Here is a 21,173-nt window from a genome sequence, read left to right on the forward strand (position 1 = left end):
AAAGAAATCAATTACTTCAGGGTGTGCATGGCTTATCCATGGAGCGTGCCTCCATGTGAACTCAACAGTTGATCTTGTAGATATATTCTGTAACATGTTTTATAACCCCTCTCACCAAACCCCGTTCTAACCTAATCACCTAAGGGGAGATGGAGTGGAAAGTAAGTTTTAAAAAAATAATTGGAGCAGAAGGAAATGCTTCTTGGAAATAAAGCAAAAAAGGAAGCATTTCTGCATCCTACATGCTTTCCTAGCATCATCTGTGCAAAGATAATGAAAACCGTTACATTCCAGGTACCATAATTTCCAATGTTACAAATCATATAAATAATACTGCTTATCATTCATAAAACACTTTGGCACTAATCGTTTTGATGTGCTTTACTAACTCACTCCTAGTGTAGATCTGATGAACTGGAATTGTTCGCCTGCTCATTTATACATGAGGGACGTGAGGTTTAAACGTCGAGCCAATTTCCCAATACTCTAAGCTAATAAATGGCAGAGTAAGACAGCCGCACTTTCTGTGGCTTCATGCCGTGGCCTCATGAGAAATGCAAGTCAGGGTACCTTGGCAGGGAATTCCAAGGATCTGTACATGGCAGCTGAAAGTTGTCTTGGATGCAAGACTGGGAGTGAGGTTCAAGTCAGCCGAGCCCCAGCTCAGGATTCCTGAAACAGAACACCAGAATATATTACAGAGCGAGGAGACTAAACTAAACATCTGGGAGTCCTCATCAGATTGTACAGATCCAGGGCTGAGGGTCCATAAGTATGTTGGTCTTTGTGGGGGTGGAAAGGAACACTTGTTTAGAGCCCCACTTCCAACTATGTGCTACTACACTGGAGGCAATGCATTAAGTCCAAGGTTTTTGTTTTGTTTCTGTGTGTGTGTGTGTGTGTGTGTGTGTATGTGTGTGTGTGTGTACCTATGTGCACGTGCAGCGTATAATGTAGGGACTAATCCATTTTCTCTTCTACCTTATTCATTGAAGCAGCATTTCTCAGTCAACACAGGGTTCACCAATATGACTAGTCTTGACAGCTATCTTGCTCTGGGGATCTGCCCTATCTCTACCTCCCTGGACTGGGATTCTGTGTGGGCCACAAAGCCTACCCATCATTTACCTGAGACATGTGAGCCATCTCCTCAACTGCTAAGGTTCAAGTCCCGGTGTTGGACCCATCTCCTTTACTTTTGTTTTTTTATACTTTATTTTTTTTAATCTTGGTCATAATATCAGAACCAGGTTAAGGTATGACAATCTCACTCAAACAATCACTCAAATCCCTCCATACAAAAGTGTTCTAATAAGGAGGAGGACCCTGCTGAGTCTCTGTTCTGTAAAGTTTTGTTTAACTGATGACTTAAAGGATGGGGTTACCCTCCTGGTGATTGTGGAAGCTCTTGTTGATGTTGAGGGAGGCTGGCAAATGAGGGGCCACAGCTGAGTCAATTATAATAACAGATACAAAGCTGAGTGTGGTAGTGCATACCTATATTCTCAATATTCACAAAAATCACAAGTTCAAATCCAGCCTGGGCTACATAGTAAGTCCAAAGACAGCCTGGGCTACATAGTAAGTCCAAAGAGAGCCTGGGCTACATCGTAAATCAAGGGCAGCCTGGGCTACAGAGTAAGTCCATGGCCAGCCTGGGCTACAGAGTAAGTCCAAGGCCAACCTGGGCTACATAGAAAGTCCAAGGTCAGCTTGGCGTACTTACATGACTCTTCTCCAAACAACAACAGTTTTTTTTTTTCTTTTTGGTTTCTGTCTCTTCTATTTCCTCTACACTGATACCAGTGCTGTAGTTTGGGGGTGTGGGCGACTACTTTCGTCATGTCTGATGGTCCAGGATCTCCAAGCAGCACGGCAAACCAAACAGTGCAGCAAACAAGTCTGTTTCAAAAATTGCAAAAAAATATGACACAGCTGAAGTGCTGTCTGTAGAAATGGCTCTGAGATTGGACAACGCCTCGGGAGACTGGGCTTGGATCTTGTGCTAGTTTCCTCGTGATAAAAACAATGATGTTCTCAACCAGAGTCTGTGTTGGCAATACAATACTGTGCTTCCATTTCAACACTGCATAATCTCCATATGGTAGCCTTGGAAATCTTGTCTGATATTAAACAGATTATAGGAGAGACAAGTTGAGTATAAACACTGTCATTAAAAAGGGTTTAAAGGATGAATGATTTTTTTTTTAATTTTTGTCTGTGGTACCAGGTTCAGTGTTCTGCATAAATTCTAAAACACGGCAATTTCTTTCTTTCTTTTTTTTTTAATCGCCATACAGAATGGACCTTATATTTTGCTATTGAGGTCTATCAAAACGCCAAAATACCATTCTTTGCTTTAAAAAAGAAAACTAATTGTGTTTCATTGGCTTTTTTTTTCTTAATTTCTTATTTTTAGTGTTTTGGGGTTCATTTTAACAATTATTTTTTCATTGACTAATTATTTTATTATTTTCTAGTGTAGATCTTTGTTTCTAATCTAAGAAGAAGTGTTGTAAATAAAGTTTCCTCTTAGCACTGTCATAGTTCTGTCTCACACATTTTGATAGCATGTTTCCTATCTTCTTCTTTTTTTTCTTACTGTTACATAGTTTCATTATTTCTTGACATCTGTATTACTTGTGAATGTCTAATTTAATATTTCTGGACTGGGAGACTCCTGTTGTCTCTAATTGAAGACATCTATTTTAGTTTTGTTGTATTAGCAGAACACATCCAGAGGGGCTGGAGATGCAGCTCAGTGGACAGGGTGCTCACTTGGCTCTCACACAGCTCTGGGCTCCACCTACAGTACCTCATCAGCCTGGTGTGGTGGTCCATACCCATAGTCCCATTACCAGGAGGAGAACCTGGAGTTCAAAATCATCCTCGTGTGCATAGTGTGTTTGAGGCCAGCCTGGGCTACATGAAACCTGTATAAACAATATGTACCACAAGACAACTTTTCTTAGGCATTTGCCACACTTTGTTCTGTGGTTTCTGAGTGTCTGAAAATCCAGGGTACTTGAAGGTAAAGAACATCGTGGTGCTACTAGGGACTGTCAGTCAGAGACATTGGCTGGTGAAGCCATCTCATCCCAGCTGGTTTTCCGCCTGCTTCTGTTGCTGATGGGCTGATGCATGTCCACAGCTTTACTCATGATTGCCCTGCTTCCTTTTAGCTGTACCCATTCTTGCTTCCTGCTGAGGCTGTGATGGAGTTAGTTACACAAATAATTGGGGTCCACTGATTCTCTCAACAATAAGTTCTTTCTCTGTAGAAATAGTTTCTCTGTTGCCTGCATTATCAGAAATAAATATAACACTCCCTTCTGTTTTATTTTGACATGGGGTTTCATTATGTAGGTAGGGCTGGCCTAAAACTCACTGTATAAACCAGGTCGGCATTGAACTCACAGAGATCAGCTTGCTTCTGAGTGCTGGGATAAAAGGGCATACCTGGCTCCTTTTTTTTTTAATTTTTTTTAAAATTTATCTCTATGGTGTGTGTGTGTGTGTGTGTGTGTTTGTGTGTGTTTGTATGTGTGTATGTGTGTGTGTTTATGTGAGTGTGTGTGTTTGTGTTTGTGTGTGTGTATGTGTATGTGTGTGTGTATGTGTGTGTGTGTTTAGGTGAGTGTGTGTGTTTGTGTGTGTATGTGTGTGTATGTGAGTGTGTGTGTGTTTGTGTGTGTTTGTGTGTGTATGTGTGTGTGTATGTGAGTGGGTGTGTGTGTTTGTGTTTGTGTGTGTGTATGTGTGTGTGTATGTGTGTGTGTTTGTGTTTGTGTATGTGTGTGTGTATGTGAGTGGGTGTGGGTGTGTGTGTTTGTGTTTGTGTATGTGTATGTGTGTGTGTGTGTATTTGAGTGTGTGTGTGTGTATGTATGTGTGTGTGTGTGTTTTGACCATTGAGTCCATCAGATCCTCTGAACCCTGATCCTCTGCAAGAGCATCCAGTGTTCCTAAGCAGTGAGCCGTCTCCCCAGCCCCTTCTGCCTGCTCTAAACTCCACTTCATTGTTCATCTTGCCCAGATATGCCTTTAATTCCTACTTAGTGTTTGTTTTAATTCAGTGAGTTCCTATTCGATTTTCTCTTGTTTCTTCTACTACCTCACCAAGATGATGTGTAACCTTTTCTTTTGGAAGTTTCTCATTGACGACGCTTGAATCCTGGCTTTAAAATCCTTGCTGACAATTCTGACAAGGGTTTTCTCTTGGTGCCACCACCAGGGAACTGGTTTTTCCCCTCTGCTTTTCATTTAGGGGGATGGTCATGGTGTGATGTGATTTCATTTTGACATCATTTGTCTAAGATGTCAGCAGTCCTGACACTGTGGGTACAGTGGCTGTTTATCCTTCATAACCTTTTGGTGGTGATTTGGTTTTTCTGGATTTGCATGATTGAATTAAAGGGATTATACCTCCAGTCCATACCGACAGGCATATCTTAGAGGGGTCAGGAAGAGTGGTTCTCAACCTTCCAAATGTAACCTTTTAATACAGCTCCACCAACTGTAAAATTATTTCATTGCTACTTCATAACTATAATTTTGCTATAGTTATGAATTGTAATGTAAATGTCTGGAATACAGGATATATGATATGTGACTCCTGTGCAAGGGCCATTTGATCTCCCAAAGGTGTCTCTATCCAAGGGTTAAGGACCACTGATCTGGACTTAGTGGGAGGCCCTTACCGACATAGATGGGTTCCCCAGTAATGCAGGGGAGGAGTCTCCATCTCTGGAAGGCAAAGGATCTTCCAAGATCAGGCTTTTTCCTGGGTCCCTCTGTAATAGTGAACACACTCTTGATGGTTACTGATGGTTCTTTACATCCTCGAAGATGAGGATTCTAAACAGGGTTCTGCTAGACAAAAGGAGTGGCTGAAGGTATCCCTGGCGATCTTCCCCTTCCCTAATGGCTCCTTGTCCCCACAAGGCCAAGAGTAGATGTCTGAGTGCCTCACAAGCTGCACCTTTCCAACCTACACTCTTCCTCTGTGCTGTTTCTTTCAAGAAGAGCACATATGCTAACCCTGAATACATCTTGCCTTCAGTCAGCACTAACAACCTATTACTCTCTGCCAGCTTCGTTTTCCCATATGACCCGGTTGCTCACAATTCTGAGGCATGTTCACGCTTGTATGGACAAACAGAATGGCACCAATTGGCTAGTCTATAATGACACAGATTCTGTATGATTCTGATTCAGAAGCCTGTAAATCCAAGATGAAGAGACCATCTGCAGAGGAAGGAGTTCTTGTGGGATGTAATCACCACAGAAGGGATCTAATGGGCTAGGAAGACAAGAGAGGGAGCCAAACTCCCTTTCATAATTTAGCATTTTCCACAAAAGCATCATTAATGGATCTTTATTTGTAGGTTGCATCACTCTTGACCTAATCAATTCTTCACAACTACATTCCCACTGGGGATTAATCTTCAGAAAATTACTTTTGGGCGAACAAATTCAAACCAGAGATGAGGGTGAATATTTGGATTTATATGGTCGGGGTGGGCATTATTCTTCCCACGTCGTGTACCCGTAAGATCTCTAACTACCTCCTTCCCCACGATAGACTCACTGAATGACGTGAATTCCAGGTGATTGATGAGGTACAGACACCAAAGCTCATTGCCATATCCTGACACCAGTATCAAGGTCGAAACAGCAAGAGCCACCTTGGGAAGGAAAATATGAATAAACTTTACGGTATCTCTTAATTATAAACCCCCAATTTAATCAAAACATTGTTTTAGACTCAGTTCTCTTATATCGATGTGCTTTAAAAGTACAAGTCAGTGGGCTTTCAGTGACTCCTTGTACAGGTTTATACTGTACATTAGCCATCTTCATCCTCACAACTCACCTCCATTTCCACCTGCACACACACACACACACACACACACACACACACACACACACACCCTGCTGCTCCCTGTCCTCTTCCTAAATGCCCACTTTTACTTAATATCCCTTATTAAAATCTAAATTTCACAATCGTCTGTTTGAGTCTGGCTTGTTTCACTTAACATATTGTATTTTACACTCCCATCCGTTTTTCTGAGAACAAAACCCTTTCCTCTTACACACAGATGAAAATCACATCAATGTATATAACATTTTTAAGCCATTCATCCAGTGATCAACAGCTAAGGGTATTCCAATGGCTTGTCGATTGCACACAGTGTGGCAAACAGAATGGATGTGCAGGGTCCTGGTTAGTTTTTATTATCAGTTTGACTCAACCTGGGAAGAAAGAGCTTCAGCTGAGGAATTGCCTTCATCAGATTGTCCTATGGCCAAATCTGTAAGGAATTTTTTTTGATGGTTGATGTGGAAGGGTGTAGCCCACTATGGGGAGTGTCATCCCCTATGAAGGTGGCCCTGGGTTGTATGAGAAGGAGAGAAATCTGAGTAGGTCATGGACAGCAATCCAGTACCCAGCATTTCTAAGTTGTCTCTGCTTCCTTTCCTGCCTCTAGAGTCCTGCCTGAGTTCCTGCCCCAACGTCGCTCAGTAACAGACGGGAACCTAGAAGATAGAGTGAGACAAACTCTTTCCTCCTCAAGTTGACGGCTATGATGAAATTGTTCTTCTTGTTGCCTACTTGTTCTTCCCTTTTTTGAAAGTTGTCTCTGTTGATTGTTCTTAGAAAGATGATATTACATATTTTCTCATGGGCTCTCTGTCTCTCACCGTGTCTCTCTCTGTCTCTGTCTCTCTCTGTATATGTGTGTTTGAGTGTGTATATGTGCATGTTTGTGTGTGTGTTTGGGTGTGCATGTGTGTGTGTTTGTGTTTGTATGTATGCGTGTGTTTGTGTGTTTGGGTATGTATGAGTGTTTCTGTGTGTGTGTATATGTGTGAGTGTGCGTGTGTGTGTGTGTGTGTGTGTGTGTGTGTGTGTGTGCTTTCCAGGCTTGAAAAAAATCCCCAAGGCTGTAAATCTCAGCAGGTGCCTAGAGAAGGAAGATGAAGGGGAGAAAAGGGGGAAAAATCATGTCATTTGAGTTAACCACACATTGAGGTCAACCACATAGTGGACAACAGTCACATAATGGCAGAGGAGTCATAAGAGCAGAGAGAGAGGAAAACTCAAAGTGTGAAGGAAAATATGCTTAAAACTACGATAGAAGGGAGACAAAGAAGACGGTGCACTTAGAAAAGTGGACAGATTTTAAAAAGCTTGCATAAGTTGTTAAGCTCTAAGTACATTTAAAAAATTACAATGTTAAAGTGGAAGGGAATTACTGGGAAGAGGGAAGGGAGGGTCAGAGTCTGGTGGGGACAGGGGAGGGTTCTGAAAAGAATCCTTTTGAAGATCTGAAGAACTATGTGACACAAACAATTAAAGTGCCCTGTAATTTACAGGTAAATTCCACACTTACCTGCATCCAGTATTCTGTCTACCCATATTTCAAAAACAAAATTACGTCATCTATTTCATCCTGTTTCGCTGCATTTGATCTAATGAATTGCGTGTATCCAGAAGTGCTGGTAAATTTTGAAGACATTTAATATATGACTGGTCGGTTTGTCGTCAGTTTATCCCGACTTTGGAAGCAGGTCCAGGAGCGAATTTTTCCTCCCTCTTTGCAAAGAATCCATAATTCATGATTGCCATTGACTTCAATACAATTTATTTAGTCCTGTCAAATTCCAGCTTTGTTTGAATAAAAATGGCCCTCCTCTAATTGTGGGTATTGATAAAGCTAATTTTGGTGTGCTATCCAGTGGGCTGCCTCAGAGAAAGAGGATACCAACATTTCTGATACGGAGAATGGCTTAAAGATAACCAAAGGAAAGATCGGAGCTGGGAAAATAACCATCAAGGATGTTGGTGACTCAGAAATCAAAGACTTTTTCAGAAAAAAAAATGCATGAAAAGAGCTACTTGGGCAGAGTGTGACTCGAGTCATCAGAATATTTGGGTGGGGACTTTATTTTGGGTCTCCACGAGGCTACATGAGAAGCTAAAACCTAGATGCTGGACGTTTCTAAGCGTTACTAGGGAAGGAACTGGCCTGAGAGGGCTTCTATGACGTAAGCAGAGACTGGATGATGTCACAGAGAGAAGGGCGGAGGTTGCGCTTCTCTTCCACTTGCCGGCGCTTGATTCCTTGAAGGGGGGTTCATTATCTTCCCAGAGGTGTGTGAAAGCCAGTTCAGGTCCTGAACCGCACAATTGTTCAACAGGCTTTTGGTGCCTGACCGGTTTCCGAAGACAGAATCTGGACAACTAGGACATATTCTTTCGGTAAATACGTTTATGAAGATAACGGGGGACCCTTGTAGCCCAGAAAGCTAAAATTTTTCCCTCGTACAGCGAGTAACTGTCTGTTCTGATGTCTTCCACGTTTGAGAGCTCGGCAGATGGTCTAGGCTAGTCAGTCTAAGAGTTTATTATCCTTTGCTAACAATATATAATTCATAATTCTACTAAAATGTCAAAGCTCCTTTCTGTGCCTGTGCATTTTAGGAGATAATATTTCTTTTTTGTTGTTGCTTTTTTTTTTTTTTTCAGAGCTGAGGTCCGAACCCAGTGACTTGTGCTTGCTAGGCAAGTGCTCCACCACTGAGCTAAATCCCAACCCCAGGAGATATTATTACTAAATGGCTGTTGTTGCCTACAAAAAAGTCCCCTGATGCTGTAGAAGATGCAACAGCGTCGTGGAATAAACCTGGTGCTGGGGCTGGATGCACAATACAGAAAGCCAGTGGACTGGTGTGCTGTTTATCTGGGCAGATACTTGTGGATGTTGCCACATAGTTCATAGTTAAAGGGTAGAAGAGGGTTGTGGTCACCCTTCTGGCTCCTTTGTTATCCTTTTTCTTTTCTGCTTGCTTAAAGTGGGGTCAGGGATACTTAATCCCACACTGACCAAGCCATTAAAGGAGAGGTTCCTCAGCAGAGGCAAAGTGCCTCAGGCTGAAGAAATGTGTCTGAATATGTTATTCTGAGTTGTAGAGAACCATTTGTTCACTTCCCTTTGAACTTTAGATTTTGATTTTTGAGAGAGGGTTTACTGTGTGTAGCTTTGGCTACCCTGGAACTAACTCTGTAGACCTGGCTGGCCTTGATCTCACAGAGGTCTGCCTCCCTCTGCCTCTTGAGTGCTGGAATTAAAGGTGTGCTCCACCATTGCCCAGCCCTCCTACGAACCTCTGATTATGACAGAATTAGATTCAGATGCTCAAACCTGTTTACCATTGCCTTCCTCCCCTGCTCCAAAGTTCTCTTAGACAAGAGCCTTGGTCCAGCGCCCTCCCCCCACCCCCATTGTTCTTGCAGGGACTCGTATGACAGAGGGAACAGCATTGTGTCTGGTTTAAGCAGGCGAGCTCTTCAAACCCAGGCCACGGGCAAGTATGAACCCTGAACACAGAACGATAGCCACAAGACAGTGGACCAGGAGTGCTGTGGCCTACCACACGAGGTCTACAGCCAAGAAGAAGAGGATGTCTCTGAGGAGGATGAGCACACCATCCTTCCAGAAGCGGAGGAGGAGCAGGCCTTCTCCCCAGGCCCTGGGGAATATTGTGGGCTGCAGAATGTCTCACGGATGGAAGGAAGGTGATGAGCCGTCACCCAATGGAAGGCCATCGTTCTAGATCAACTGCCAACAAATCCCTCTCTCTATCTGGTCAAGTATGATGGAATTGACTCTGTCTACGGACTGGTACTTCACAGCGATGAGAGGATTTTAAAATTTAAGGTCTTGACTCACAAAGTAGTGTTTCCTCAAGTAAAAGACGCCCATCTCGCAAGTGCCATGGTTGGCCGAGCTGTGGAGCATAAATTTAGGGCAAACATGGCTCTAAGGACAACTGGAGGGGGGTAGTCCTAGCCCAGGTGCTGATCATGAAGGACTGGTTTTACATCACCTACGAGAAAGATCCAGTCCTGTACATCAACCAGCTCCTGGATGATTATGCAGAAGGTAACCTCCGTATCATTCCAGAGACTCCTCCAGCAGAGGTGAAGTCAGACGTTGACAGCGACATCTTATGAGGTCAATGTGTGCAGTTCACCAGAAGCAACAGGTCCAAAAAGATCGGCAAAGTCATTTACCAAGTTCTAGCCAAGCCTTCCGTGTACTTGATCAAGTTTGATGGCGACGTCCACATCTAAGTCTATAATCTGGTGGAAAAGATCTGTTAAGGTGAAATTCAGAAAGTGTGGGGGACTTAGATCTGTAATTCATAGGATTGGAGGAAAATGTTTTTATGTGTTTCAGATACACAAGGGTCTTTGACAACCCCAGTATCTTTTCCAGTGGAATTTGTTTTTACTCTAAAATTAAAATGTGCAATGTGACGTGTTGTGTGTGAACACTTTGGAGGAGGAGACGGGCTGTGGTGGATGGAATATGGAGAGGAAGCCGGAAAGGTCAAGGCTGTAACAGTAAGTGTGATGTCAGGTAGGCTAAAACAAACAGGACTGAGCTGGTCTGGTCTTTAGGGAGAGAAAAGAAATGGAGATGAGGCTTAGAGGAGCAGGGATGGCACAAAAAAAAAGATGGAAAGGCACAGGAACTATGACAAATAGCAAATCACAGGACAAGCATCACAGTTGGCCAAGCCTTTTCTGCAGCTTTATTGAAGTATAATTTACATACTTAAAAATCCATTTCATTTAAGTGTAATTTAATGATTTTAAAGCAAAATTTATAGCTTCCTTTTAATACTCATTTCCCAGCAGTTCATACAATATTGAAGTCTATTAAAAACACAGAAGTGAAGTCAGGAGAAGGACCAGAGTGGGAAACAGGAGGTTCTTGATTTGCTAAGACGACAGATACATTGGCAGAATCTTCTGGATAAAACCACTTGGGAAACATTGGGTCTTCTCTTAGCGTGCAGCCTCCAGACAAAGAGTTTAAAGGATTAAGTCATGGATCCTCCTACATCAAATCCGGACCTGACCTGATATGTTCAGCACCACATTTGGCCACTTTCATGTTAATCATATTCATCACTCTTACAAGTTGCCTAGCAACTGACATAGTAAACAAACTTATTTTGGTTCATGATTTCATAGCTTTTGGTCCATGGTCACATGACCATGAAAGGGGCACGATAGAGCTCAACTGCTAACCTCACTGTCATCCAAGAAGCATCAACACAGGAAGAGACCAAGGTCAAAAAAACACCCTCCAAGACATGTCCCAAATGACCAAGTCCCTTAATTTCCTATCTCCTATTTTCCCGCCACCTTCATACACATCCATCAACAGATGAACTGATTGATTACAGCCCACAGGGTCCAATCAATTTTCATAGTCCCAACTTTGAACATTTTACTGGGACAATGTGTATCTTAAAAAAATAGTGTAGGACCAGAAGGTTGTGTCAGAGGTCTAAACTTCACCTCACACTAAGAGCAGCTGGGTAGAATTAACAACATCACCTATTTCTTTCTAGTAAAGAACTACACCATGTCTGCATTGCAGCATTTTGTCTGGGGTGAGATACCATCAGAAGTCAATTGTAAAGACGCCCCCCACCATGTATTTACTTGAATGTAAAATGGGACATCTATAGACAAACATGCATATACACAGACTCACAGAGAGAGGCAAAAAGGGAAGGAGTTGAGTCTTAGGAACCCTCAAGGAAGAGGAAGTGGAAATATAAGATACAGATATCACTCTGAACCAGAATAAAGCGTGTCTTCTATACACGACAGGACCACTATCCCTCAGTCCTAGCTGGTAGGAAAGGGAGAGTCAGTTTTCTACAAAGATATAGCTGGTGATAAGCTGGCCAGTCTCCAGGGGCTTGCTCAACGCCCATGAATTTATGGGCAGCATAAATGACTTGAGTGTGTGATTACTGAGGGCAGAAAAAGAGCTTGAAGTTGGGAGAAGGGATTAGGTGGGTATGGATCTGGGAGGAGTTAGGAAGAGAAGTGAGAAGTAAATTTTATCAATATATAATGTACGAAATTCTCAAGGAACTAATAAAATTGGTTTAAAATACCATATCTGTACTGAACACATACAAACCATTTTTCTTGTCATCTCCTAAACAACATCCCCTCATGATTTCATTTCACTAAGTACAAAAGTTATTCAGAGAGTATTTAAAATGTAGGAGGGTATGGGGAGACGGCAGAGGGGTAAAACCAAGTGTGTGGTCAAACTTGCAAACACCAGTGCTTTGTATGGGAACAGGAGGATGACCGGGCCTTCCTGACTTATAAATGTTGTATTTATAAGAGTTATCTTGGTTATGGTGTCCATTCATAGCAGTATAACCCTAAGTAAAACTTTGACTATGGGGTGGCCAGTGAATTTCAGAGGTCCCCAGGTCTCTGTCTCCCTGATTCTGGGGTCAGAGTGCATGCTACCACTTTAGACTTGTAAATTGGCTCTGGGGATCCAGGTTTAGGTCTCCATGCATGTACAGCAAGCAGTTTACCTAGTGACCCATATCCTTTAGCTAACAAATGGGTTTAAAAGGAGATAGAGGTAGTTTTGAGGTGCCTGACATCCGGGAAGCTGCGCTCTGGTGCAAACAAGGTCAGCTGTTCCAGGGTGAGGGTCATGGTACAGGGGAAATTAGGGCCAAGGAGACATAACAGGAACATGCTTGGGACTTACATTGACTGTGCTGCCTCCACACAGAAGCCTGATGCCTCCTGCCTGCAAGCTGGAGGAGAGCCATCTCCATCGGTACAGGTTCCTATGATCTAAATGTCTCCCCTACCCCACCCCTAGGAAGATGTCAACAAAGACATCATCATTGGGAAGCAGCAGTTTGGAGGGTGTGACTTCAGTCATAAAGATGGACTCCTCCTCTGTGTTATTGGTTCACTTATGTTTAAAAAGAACCCCCAGAGAGATTTCTGGACCTTCTCAGCCCAGGAAAATATAGGCAGAACACACCATCTACAAGCCAGGTAGCAGGCTTCAATAAATTTGCCAGGGCTCTGAACTTGGACTTGAAGCCTCATTATGAGCCATCCAGTCTCTGAGACTGTAGTGACAGCAAGCTGGCTGGTTCCTGGGTGAGGGAGGGACCAGCCAGGAGAGGGGTGAACATACAATGTGCTTCTTGATTTCTAGTGAGAACAGAATGCAGATGAATGCTTCAAGGCTAAGCAATATGAGTGGCACGGCTTGGTAAATCTCGGGCCCAAAATATAAACCAAACAAGAAAAATAAATTGTATGAGAGAGTTGGCAGACATGATCACTAATCTTGGTTGATGACTTGAGAGACTCTGAATTCAATTAAAATGCATGCATCTGGGCACTCTTTTGAGGGATTTTCTTGATCAGGTTATTTGAATCAGGAAGATTTGCCCTAGGTGTAGGTGGGACCTTCTGGTGGCAACCCAGATTTAAGAATGTGAAAGAAGGAGGCTTTGATTTTTGTCTGCCTGCTTTCACTCTCACTGGCAAGTTCATCTCTCCTGTGGCTGCTGCATTCCTTTGCTTATATTCGAACCACCTTCTCTGATATCTCATTGTAGACTGAAGACCAACGCCTCCAGGAAACTCACATGCCTTCAGCACCAGGTTAAGATGGCTGAGCCATCAATCATCATAGACTGAGCAGACAATGGGGTTCTCAGGACCATTGTATGGGACAGCCATTGTTAGATTATCCAGTGTCCTGTAAGCCAAATTACCTTTTAATGTGTTTGGTGGTTTGAATAGGAGTGGGCAGCATACACTCATGTGTTTGAATGCTTGACCCATGAGGAGGGATACTCTTAGGAGGTATGGCCTTGTTGGAGTAGGTGTGACCTTGTTGGAGTAGGTGTGACCTTGTTGAAGTAGGTGTGACCTTGTTGGAGTAGGTGTGGCCTTGTTGGAGTAGGTGTGACCTTGTTGGATTACGTGTGGCATTGTTGGAGTGGGTGTGGCCTTGTTGGAGTAGGTGTGACCTTGTTGGAGTGGGTGTGGCCTTGTTCGAGTGGGTGTGGCAATGTTGGTTTGGGTGTGGCCTTGTTGGAGTAGGTGTGGCTTTTTGGAGTGGGTGTGGCCTTGTTGGAGTGGGTGTGGCCTTGTTGGATTGGGTGTGCCTTGTTGGAGTAGATGTGGCATTGTTGGAGTGGGTATGACTTTGTTGGAGTGGGTGTGACTTTGTTGGAGGAAGTGTGCCACTGTGGTGGCTTTGCATTGAGATTTGTATATACTCAAACTATGCTCAGTGGTACAGACAGTCCCTTCTGCTGTCTGTGCATCCAGAACTTTGGGCTCCTCCAGCACCAAGTCTGCCTGGTTGCCCCCATGATTCCTGCCATGATGATAATAGACTGAACCTCTGAAACTGTAAGCCAGCTGCAATGGAATCTTGTCCTTTATAAGAGTTACCTTGGCTGCTGCATCTGCAGCCATGAGCATGCTCAGGCTACAGAAGAGTCTTGCCTCTAGTGTCCTCCACTGTGGTAAAAAAGGTCCAGTTGGACCCCAATGAGAACAATAAAATCGCCAATGCCAACTCCCATCAGCTGATCAGGAAGCTGATTTAAGATGGCCTGATCATCTGGAAGCCTGTAACTGTCCATCCTCAGACTCGCTCACAGAAATACACCTTGAAGGGCAGGCATAAGGTCATAGGGAAGGGAAAGGGAACTGCCAACACTTGGGTGCCTGAGAGGGTGACCTGGATGAGAAGGATGAGGATCCTGCACCGGCTTCTCAGGAGATACTGGGAAGCTAAGAAGATGGACCGCCATATGTATCACAGCATGTACATGAAGTTTCAAAGGAATGTATCCAAAAACCAATGGATTCTTATGGAGCAGATCCTCAAACCAATGGCAGACAAGGCCTGCAAGAAGCTTCAGGCTGACCAGGCTGAGGCTCACAGGTCTAAGAACAAGGAAGCAGAAAAACACGTGGGAGGAGCACCTCCAGGCCAAGAAGGAGGAGACCATCAAGACTCTGTCCAAGGAGGAAGAGACCAAGAAATAAAGCTTCCTTCACGTCTGTGCATAGGGACCTCAATGTGGCCTCACATGATCAGTCATTAAAATAAAACAAGCCTTAAAATAAAAAAAGAATTACCTTGGCTAAGGTGTCTGTTCACAGCAATGGAAATCTAACTAAGACAATGTGTATTCATTCTGCCATTTCTGTTTCTCTGGAAACCCTAATACAATAGAGCTCTAGAGAGATGAACTAGTACCCACCAGACAACATAAATTCCAGTTTACTTTTCTGGTGAATATGAAGTTGTTGTGGTTTAAAAAAAAAACAAAAACATAAACAAACTTGTTGGTTTTTTGTTTGTTTGTTTTGGGGTGTTGTTGCTGCTGCTGTTGTCGTTGTTGTTGTTGTTGTTGTTTTTGTTGTTGTTGTTTTTAAAGAAGAAACACATTAAACCTCTTTATCCCTGACTGGCTGGCAAAGCCCACATCAGCTAAAGCGATTACGGCATAAGGAATGTATGTACAAAAAAACATAAAGTTATCCTGTCAAGTTCAGTTGAGAGACAAAATCGGCCATGTGGCCAAGCCTAGAGCCTCAACCATTTAAGGCAGACAAATCAGGACACACTCTCAGCAGCCTGTCAGGCCAACAGAGACGAGGGGCTGTGTGTTGTGTTGTTATTTTCTTTTATGAATTTTTGCAGCCACCCTGCTCATTAATCATGTTTATAATGTTAATTTTGGCACTTTTTTCATGGCTCATTAAATATTTCCTTAATGAACTGTCAGCTCACACACCCCCATCTCCATTGTAATTACTTTCAAATTAAGTTCATCTGGACCACGGGGGTTTTTAGAACTCTATGATGACAGATAACACAGGGGAAAGAACCTCTTTCATTGTATTTGAAGAAAGACATAGTCATTCACATGCCGCCTTCCCCCAGAGCTGACTGTTCCCAAGCTCAGTGCTGAGACCTCTGCCTCATGGGCACCTTCAGAGCCGTGAGATGAGCACTTCCAAACTGGGAGGCATTATACTGATATGACCATACGGTGCTCCCTCACCTACAGACAGCGGGTTCCAAACTCCTGGTGTCCCTCCTCCCCTTAAAAGAGAGCTGTTGGGATCCACGCTCAGCATCACCCATGCCCATAACCCAAAGCTCATACCTTTTAAAAATCAGATGTGTTTATAATATCGAATGTGTGAATGTTCTGGCTACACGGAACTGTGTGCACCACGTGCCTGCCTGATGTCTGAACAGGCCAAGAGAGGGCATTAGATCTCCTGAAACTGGCTAACAGTTCAACTGTGAGCCATCATATGGATTCTGGGAATAGAACCTGGGTCCTCTGCAAGAGTAACAAGTGTTCATCGTGGCTGAGCCGTCTCTCTAAGCCCCAGAATCTGTGCCCTGTCCCTGGAGATGCTTTGCTACTCTTCAAAACCACATGGGAGACTTGGTGCCCATCCTCGAGAATAGACTTCACCCTATCAATGAAGAGGATGACATGGCTGGTTGTATTGTAGACACTAAGACACTCTGAGGGAAAGTGCCTTGTATAGGGGAATCCTGTTATTACCAAGACTGGAGGAGCACCCTGGACTGGATAGAGATTGGGTTGGGCCATTGCAGAAGATAAAAGAGTGATGCTGCCAAGGACATTTGAGCAATCCCATGGACTATCCAGTCTGGGGTTTTAGTTAGGTTTCCACTGTGGAGAAGAGACACCGTGACCAAGGACAACATATAATCGGGGCTCTCTTACAGGTTTAGAGGGTCAGTCCATTATCATCAATGCAGAGGGCTTGGCAGTGTGCAGACAGACACGGTGCTAGAGAAGGAGCTGAGAGTTCTCCATCTTCATCTAAAAGAATCCAGGAGCAGACTGTTTCCTACATGGCTGGGAAAAGGATTTAAAGAACTCAACCCACAGGGATACACCTCCTCCAAGAAGGCCAACCTCGTAATAGTGCCATTTCCTGGGTAGTGCATATTCAAACCACCACAGGGTCTCTTCACATATATGATAATTACACCATTGTTTTAAAGTCTTGCTTAAAGACTCATGATGTTTGCGTAAAGAACATTCAATGGGTCTGAGTGGCTCTAAAACCCCAAGAACATGGCGTTCTGTAGCTCCCTGAAGTATTAAATTGGTATGTGTGCATGGCCCCACCCATCCTCTGCAATATCATAATGTTAAGGGTATGCAGCTCCAGTGTGCAGCCTGTAAGTGCCCACATGTGTGAGTTCTTGAGCCCCACACTCAACAGAATCAGGCTCGTGCCTTATGTACTTTGGTTTATGGCTCGGAACTCTGGCCTAGATGGATGGGCAAGTAGGTCCGGGAAGGAAGATTGCTGGGTGCAGCCAAAGGCATCAAGGTATGTGATTTAATTACAGAGCTGAAGGAATCTGGCTCGTTTCTTCCTGTACCACATGAGAGATGAAGCCACTCTGCGCAGCCAATTGCAAAAACAAAACAAAAAAAATTACAGAGAAAAAGCATATAGGATGCTTGTTTTACCTAGACTAGATCATGAGACCCGATCAGATTTAAATATCCATATGTACAGAGGAATCATTGCTTTTTGGTGCAGAGATGCCGTCCTTTTTAAGCACCCAGGGCAAGATCAGGTAGATCTGGGGGTTTGGTGTGAGAACACCTCTCTTCCTGTGGAGTCCCCCTCATGAACACTAAGGTGGCCACATGATCCCAAGTTCACCACCATTCTGCCCAGCCCCATAACAGATGAAGTAGAACACATGTTTTGAAGGAAGAGACTGGCAGGTATTAGACCATCTCCTATGTAGGGCAGACAGCAGCATTGAAAGGACTGGAGAAAACATGACTGACCTCAGGCCTTTTCTCACAGAAACAGCTGACAAACCACCCAACATTGTTCCAGTTATGGGTGCTTCCTTCAATAACAGAGAGTTTAAAATAGCACCCTTGCCTCCCCCTCCCTCCCCCAAGTGATGGGCGGCGGGCCCATGGGCCACCAGGCTTCCTATAGGAGAATCCTCCCTGCTTCCCTCAGAGCAGCTCTCCAAGAAAATAAATAGCATATGCTCATTATTCAAATGAGGCTTAATTAATGCAGAACTCACCCCCAAACTTTCCAAGACACCCATGGTAATGAGCTCCCAGCTCTCTTCCCTTCCAGTTTGTGATGTCAAGCTGAAGAGCTGCATGTGACAGAAGCTGGGAAGCTGAGGACCTGACAGCAGTTTGACTCCACAGTCTCACAGCTTGCAGAAGTATCTCGGCCCCAAAGCCTGTGTTCAGCCATCCTTTCAGGGGTAAAGGTGGTCTGATTGGCGACGTGCTCCCCAGAGAGACTCTACGGTTATAAAAGAGGCTCAACTCAAGAGACTTTGAGGCTGTCTCTAATTTACACACCTGAACCAGTCCCGGCCCTAATTCCAGCCAAAACGTTTCATAAATAGTACAGCAAAAGGCACTGAGTCATGGTGACCTTTATTCTTAGCCTCACGTCCTTGCTCAACCGACGAGAACACACCTCCAGAGTCCTGGAGGAAGCAGCATTGTGCCTGTGGTTCTAACAAGACAGGATAGAAGAACTGGAGAGTTAAGGTTGACGCTAAAATGGAGAGAAGCTACCTTCTGGGGTCTAGCCTTTGTCGCATGATGGTTGAGCTTTAGAAACATCAACACAACCGACCCAGCCAAGGCTGCCTGCAGAGATAGTGCACGTTTTCCTAAAGATATCTCAGTCGAGGCTGAGAAACACATGGGCCTGAAGAGAGAGCCCATCAGTAAAGAGCATGTTCCAAACTCGCAGGGAACCCAAATTCTGTTCTTAGGATCCACTTAAGCAGCTCACAGCTGCCTGTAAATCAGCTCCCGGGAACCTGAGGTCCTCTTCTGGCCTCCAAGTGAATCTGCAAACAATATGCCTGCACGTGCATGCGTGTGTGCACACACACACAATTGAAACTATTCTTAGTGAGGGTCAGGAAGGATATGGCCTCTGGTTTCACGCTGTTATGAATCCACTCTTATCCCTAGACCCAAATGATGTAACTCATAAAACCATCTTGGAACATTATTTACAAAAAGAAAATCAACTAAGAGAAACAAGTGACAGCTAGAGAGTTGGGTCAGTCCTAAAGAGCAATGGCTGCTCTTGCAGAGGACCCCAGTTCCAATCCCAGCACCCACGTGGCAGGTCCCAACCATCTATGAGTCCAGTTTGAATGGATCAGACACCCTCTTCTGATCCCTAAGGGTACTGTATGGATATAGCACACGCACATAGGTGCAGGTACATATAAAATAACAAATTAAATCTAAAAAAAAGTTAAATAAAAGCAAGTACATTCAATCACTATATTTTAGCTAATTTTTAAACTTCACTTTATTCTTCAACCTTGCTGTAAATTATATCATTTGAACAATGGTGCCTGAAAAGCCACAGAATTGTGTATAAAGCTCTCTCTAAATGCCCATGTTCAAGTCAGAGACAGTGACAGTCACCTTCTCTGTGTAATAAACTCACTGGTTTCCCCCTGTGGTTTAGTAGGGGATCCAGCTTTACCTGAATGGAGGTCTCTGAGTGGGACAGGAACTGCTCAGGCTCTGACTGCAGTATCCAGTGTCCCCACCACAGCTGACAAAGGACAGAGCCCTCCCCACGGGTCCCACAGACTCCAGATGCTGGTGCAATAATTGAGCCTCATGATTTCCCTCTCTGTGAGGTAAAGGTATCCATTCACGTGGAATTCATCCAGAACCTTCAAGAGTCAGAAACATCCTGCAGAACAAAACATCCTCTCTGGCCCTCTCCAAGGTCCGGATAACATCTACAAAGTCCAGTTGACTGATAAGATGAGGGCACCCTGGCAATGCCACAACCTCCCTGGGGACAGAGATGGTGGGCAGAGAGGCAAACACTCTCATTTTCCCATTCCTCATGGTTCCAATTCCTTACATATTAAACATGCACCTTGCAGATTCATCAGACAAAACACCAGGGGCTGGGAGATGGCTCATTACCTTAGGGATTCAAGGATCAGAATTTAAATTCTCAGCCCTGGGCACTCTGTCTGGAGCCACAGTCATTCCGATGTGGGCTCTGCCAACAGGAAGACATCCGGCTGCCATGTACAGGGCAATACTGCAGCCCCACCCCCTTTCAGTCTCACATTCACTCACTAATCAATAATCATGGGGCTCAGTGCAGAGGCCACTGGCTTGAAGAAGAGCATGAGAACATCGAGTTTGTGATAATTCAGCCTGATCACACGATGTTTCCCTGATGCCAGAGCCATGGTCTCCAGAATACCACCTGGAAGCATTCTCTCTCTGATTTAACACCTTAATTGGAAAGGACATAATGGGAGGATAATGGAGAAAGTCCAGGGTAGACCAATTCCTGCCATGTCCCCAGTAGGGAAGTGGTTCCACAGCCACAAACCCTTTCACCCCTCCATCCACGTAAGCCTGTGATTCATGAATGATATTAATAGAAACCAACCAGGCATGGCCATGCCTACGGTGCTATGTCCAGCAACAGATGTCTCCTATAGTGATTGTATTAGAATATCCATAACCCAAGAATGCAGCCCACTCATCAGTGCCAGATCACCTTCACTAACAAGGCTGGTGGTGGAAAAGGCAGCTGGAACTTAGGCTGTGCCTAAGCTGGTCCTGACTGCAATTGATCTGTTTCTTCCAGAGGGGAAACTGAGGAATGTGACTAGATTCAGATGTGGATCTCTCAGCTCTGATATTGATGCCTTTGTTAGTCAGTGTCTGAGATGGCCCAGAGGCCCTGGGAAATCTGGCTTGGGACAGGAGAGATGCTTTTCATCCTAATTCACCATGGTTCCCCCAAGTGATGACAACATGGTTTGCCTGTTCACTTGATGCTGTCCTGGGCAGTCTGCTGGCTAACAGAGGAGCAGCACCTCTTCCTCTGCATCCATCAAGGTCTATTCAACCCCCTCCAGCCCCAGACCAGCTTCTTTCATTTCCTATGAGCACAATGAATCTTTAAAGAATTTTAGGGCCCCCAAAATGAGGGATACCATGTGGTATTTGTCCATTTTGCTTGGGATGGGGCCTCCCAATGTAAACCCTTCTCTATTTAAAAGATCAGATACCAAACAGACCCTAACAGCCATATCTCTACCCAGAAGCTCAGGAAAATACTCAAATTTCAGAGAATCTTGAAATCCAGCTATCCACGATGATTGCTGCTATGACCAATCACATGAACACACACACACACACACACACACACA

General features: G+C 44.1%; 1 long non-coding RNA gene across 1 annotated transcript; it reads left to right on the plus strand.

Moving 5' to 3' along the window:
* Window positions 8,121-10,327, plus strand: LOC134486272 (uncharacterized). The gene is made up of 2 exons (XR_010065085.1): window positions 8,121-8,266; window positions 9,302-10,327. It is a non-coding gene; the product is annotated as an uncharacterized LOC134486272 (long non-coding RNA).

This window comes from Rattus norvegicus, chromosome 3 (assembly GCF_036323735.1).
Source record: "Rattus norvegicus strain BN/NHsdMcwi chromosome 3, GRCr8, whole genome shotgun sequence".
NCBI classification, from domain to species: domain Eukaryota; kingdom Metazoa; phylum Chordata; class Mammalia; order Rodentia; family Muridae; genus Rattus; species Rattus norvegicus.